Consider the following 4,651-nt stretch of genomic DNA (forward strand, 5'->3'; position numbering starts at 1 on the left):
TGGTGATGAAAAGATGGCGGGACAAAGAGAGTGCTGAGACGCGTGCAATGTTTACATACGAATATTTTGTAAATCACATATTAAATAAATCTGAAACTATTTTGATATCAATTCTAAGTGTAATGTAAGTATTGCCATACATTTATTTCGGCGATTAAGAACCATAATTCTCAACAAGAGCTTCCAATTTTACAGTACAATAAAATCAGTGCACTCATATTCGGACTATTTTCGACGTACGTTTCGTAATAAAAACGTCAATATATTCAGATACAGTGGCTGCAGAAATTATCGATGCGTAGCCTTATCTTGCAGCGAAACGTCCCTTTATCAGAGACTTTCATAGCGGTAAATTAATGCAGTCGTATGAAACTATTACACTGAATCGTGCGAGATATATTTCGCTCTATTTAATTAGCATGTAAGTGTTATAATAAATGCAGATGGTATATAAATGTTTTTTTTACTTTAATAGTATTAATCTCTACGAAGGTATAGCATAGACGTTGCAGTTGTCACGTAGGAGACACAAGAAATCCAGTGGTTCCAGGATTTTGGAGATAGTCCAAACTTCCGGGTGGAGCCTGTAGAATTTTAATTACGCCGGTGGCCAGACCCAGACAACAAAAGGCAGCCGCGTATTCGGTACACAAGGTTTGCCCTTTTTCTCGCCATTCTACTCGCGTCTCTCCACTCCCCTTTGGCTATTCTACTCGGCCGCCAAATAGGTCAGCCATCTTGCTATTCTGTTTTCTTTCCCATTCACGTTGTCGCGGCTTCGAGAATTAGCCGAATTTCCTATTCACTCGGACGATTCGTTTCTGAATCAGCCACTTACACGAAAATCTTCCAAACTTTCATTTGATTCTTGAGTTTGCAAATTTAAATGGAAGGTAATTGCAAAGTTAAATGGAAGAAAGAAATATTAAACGAAGGTACTTTACCCGTAAAGTATTGGCTTGGCAACTAAGTGATTGCGGATTTTGTCGTTAGGTGGTTCTGACCTTAGTTGCCAACTCAATAATAAATCAAATGGTGCAAACTATATGTATACTGTATTTTTACTTTTTATTTCAGCAAGCTTGATCAATTTATTTAAACAAGATTTCATTAATGGAAATATATGCTGTTGAAACTGTAACGTTTCCTAATAACACAGTCATGGGTTCACTTCTACTAGAACTTGCGGATCTTCGTTACTCGTGTTTCTTCAACAGTCTATTAACATTACGTATGATTTTTGATATTCACTTGAGTTGACAAACCTCTGACCAGTGAATCTAATTATCTGAACCTATACTTCTATTACGTGAATTGTAAGTAGTGGAGAAGGTAGAGCAGCATTCCTATTGTATCAATTCTAATTACGTGAATTCTTTGATAAGTTCGCATACAGTGAGAGTCAACGAGTGAGTATACACTTCACAAACATTTTTTATATTCCTATTTTATGTCTTTTCAATTAATTTTTAATTTATGTAGCATACATATGCAGAGTAGGACCTACTCTACGGATAACGTTCCACTATGCGGACATTTTTCACGTGGAAAAAGCTTAATCCTCTGCAAGAATGTTTGTTAACAATCAACGAAGCTACCAGCGAAAAGACGATACAGCTTCACGAACAATTAAAAGGATTAGCTGTTGTACTGCTGTTATATGTGTTAAATGTGATACTAGGAAGATCGAGGACACCATATTTATTATATTACGACAGATTTAGAAGAAACTGCTTTTCCATACAATACCAGAATTCGATGATCTTGATAATGTCGACGCGATAGAACGCTTTTAATGTGATGAATCTTCTTCTTCAGTGGACGTCTTCTTCACATGATGTTAATGTCACGTATGCTTCGAATAATGAATTGAAACATGAATATAAATAATAGCAATGATGATATGCCTGAATATTTCAAAGCACTTAATAGCTTAAAAAAATAAAGATGGTAGGAGGTCCAAAAGGAATGTAATTTTATGGGATTAAATCTACTAAAACGTGATTTAGTAGGTAAGAAAATTTAGAATCCATAAATCTTGAATTCACACATATTTAATTTCATTATTTGTATTGCTGTTATTAATATTTATGTTCCCTTTTGAATTACAAGAAGATGAACACCAGGAAGTAGTTCCATTATTCGAAAATTTCCTTTAATTTCATTATTTGTATTGCTGTTATTGTTTCTGTATGCATATTCGAAGTGTTATGTACTTGTTTTCGATTCTCACTGTAAACAGAGTTCTATTGTACATATTTTTTCTTTAAAACAAGTGTTCACGCTTCTATTGTTCTATTCCCAAACATTCTTCATTCGCTCGATAAAATTCCATTATTCTCATATTCCTTTGTTTTCTTCTGCTGTTTTGTTTTTTGATACCATTGCTCGTGCGTTAACAGGTCGTTTGGTGGAGAAACGCGACGGAAGGGAATTGGCGTAGCTGCTGATCGCACAGTTTCTCGGTTACATTGGTGTAACCGGTTCTCCACGACTTCTCGTCGAGTGTCTTTGTGTCGTCGAGGAATCCGTGCCGTTCGAGCGATTTTTATTAAACGACGCGGCTCACAGAGTACATTGTTTGTCGCGAGCAACGCCACTTCATCGCCTCTTGTGGGAACAGCCAACCCCGAGCCACCGTAGAATCTCGCAATTGCTGACTGGTGAGTTGCTTGCAAGACAAATTTCTCGAGTTTGCATGACACGTAATCGAAATGAGACGTTTAATCGAATGCACATTTTTTAGACGATTTAGAGCCCGACCGATTAAAACGGACTGAGAAAAGGAAATTTATTTGGTAAGAAAGAAGGTTTTTTCGTTTTTGTGTTTGGAAGAATGGCGCTTTTTTGGCAACTGTGTGCTACAGAGGCGGGCAGATCTCTCCACGGGTGGCGTATATATTGGCTTCCTTTAGTTTAGGATTTCCTAAACTGCACCTTGTTCGATGCATATAAAATACACTGTACCTATCTGCCAGGAAATAAAAGATACAACAAATTTCTACTGGAAGTAGCTAGAGAATGGACAACTGTGGATTCTAAAGAATGCAGCATTGCAGCTGACACTTCTCAAATTTCTAAAACAGCTCCTTATTATAATGATGCATCCTTCACTGACTCCTTCACTAAAAAATAGTCACTGGTAGAAAAATAAATCCAACTAGAGCGTGTAGACTATGCTGTTCAAAAGGAAAACGCAGAAACTGAATATGTTTGCAAAAGTTGTTGTGTACCATTACACGTAGGTGATTGTTACACTGTTTATCACAGGAGAAAGAAATATTAGAAGTCGAATAACAAATAGAATTTATTAAAGTTTATTTATACTGTTTTACTTGCACATCCAATTACCAAATAATAGCCGGTGACATGAGATAAATTCTCAGTAAAATTGTCAGTCAACAATGTGTTAACAGCGCTTTTTTAAAGTTTCTAACTCTACAAGTATTTTAAATAGATTACACGCGTTTAATGATATTATATAATGTTTCTAAATATTATTATAGCGTGGAAATGCGATGAAAAGAAATTGCTTGAGGCTGTACAGGTAAATTTTATCGACTGCAAACTAAAGTACCGTCTGATATTATTAATATTGACAACCTATTTATCGATATATAATATATACATATAATATTAATTATATGCAATATCCGATGGAATACTCGTGAAAGTTTATTTACGCTATGTCATATTAAAAAGGCAATTTTCAAACGGTATTTATTTCCATATCGTCTATGCTTTATAGGAATTATTATGAAAATTCTTTTTCATATTTCCTGCTTTTTAATTCTCCTTTCATATTCCACTTGATATCGCTTGGATATTGTAAAACACACGTACAAAATGTGTATAACCGAAGAACGAATTTTGTATTATGTTTGTCCATGAACTCTTCCCACTCCTTTATGTCATAAATTACATGTTATATATTCTAATCATATGTGTAGTTTGAACAACGCATATATATTGAGTGTAACTGTATCCATTGACCATGAATATATTCATTCAAATATAAACGCACATACATTAGAATTCCACAGAAATTATTGAGTAATTAGAGTAATATATGCATATTCGTAACAACATTTTGATAAAAGTATTGGGTTGACAACCAAGTGTCAATACCACCTAATGACAAAATCCGCAATCACTTAGTTGCTCAATAATAATCCATATGAATGGAATGAATTCCATGGCATAAATTCCATTTGAAAATTGCCTTTTTAATATGAAATAGCGTAAATAAGCTTTCACAGGTATTCCATCAATATTACATATAATTAATATTATATATATATATTATATATCAATAAATATCCAATAGTACTCTAAAGTACGTTCAGGACGTGAAGGATTAAATGAAGCTTACGCAGCTTGCAAATGACTTTAACGGAAATATTCAAAAGCTTAGCAACTTCCAAATCAAATACTCGTAAAAACCCTAACCTCGTTTCATCCTCTTTTAAACGTCAAATTAAACCGAAAACGAGACGTTTTCCTTGCCCTGCAATCTGTTTCTCGCCAACAAACCTCATAGTTCCCCCTCAAACACATTTTAAAATCGCTCGTTCAGCACCCTTATCTTCCTTCCCAATCTCTTTCTCCTTTTATTCGTCTGCAGGAAGAAAGAGAGAGAGAGAGAGAGAGG

The 4,651-nt window shown here is 34.9% G+C and overlaps 2 long non-coding RNA genes across 4 annotated transcripts in view; both read left to right on the forward strand.

Moving 5' to 3' along the window:
- Window positions 1-266: 266 nt before the first annotated feature.
- Window positions 267-1,153, forward strand: LOC117152131. 2 transcript variants are annotated; one of them, XR_004462398.1, is made up of 3 exons: window positions 267-421; window positions 499-654; window positions 1,078-1,153. It is a non-coding gene; the product is annotated as an uncharacterized LOC117152131 (long non-coding RNA). The 2 variants fall into 2 exon arrangements; XR_004462399.1 differs by having other exon boundaries at window positions 268-421; window positions 504-654.
- Window positions 1,154-1,280: 127 nt separating this feature from the next.
- LOC105681261 overlaps window positions 1,281-4,651 on the forward strand; it is a 6,267-nt gene continuing 2,896 nt past the window's right edge. Inside the window, exons 1-4 of one of the 2 annotated variants that reach the window (XR_004462395.1) lie at window positions 1,281-1,409; window positions 1,483-1,845; window positions 2,403-2,663; window positions 2,747-2,798. This is a non-coding gene — a long non-coding RNA (uncharacterized LOC105681261). The remainder of the gene's footprint in view (window positions 1,410-1,482; window positions 1,846-2,402; window positions 2,664-2,746; window positions 2,799-4,651) is intronic. The other variant, XR_001102547.3, reaches the window with a different exon arrangement.

The sequence above is a fragment of the Bombus impatiens genome, unplaced genomic scaffold (assembly GCF_000188095.3).
Source record: "Bombus impatiens unplaced genomic scaffold, BIMP_2.2 scf_0699, whole genome shotgun sequence".
NCBI classification, from domain to species: domain Eukaryota; kingdom Metazoa; phylum Arthropoda; class Insecta; order Hymenoptera; family Apidae; genus Bombus; species Bombus impatiens.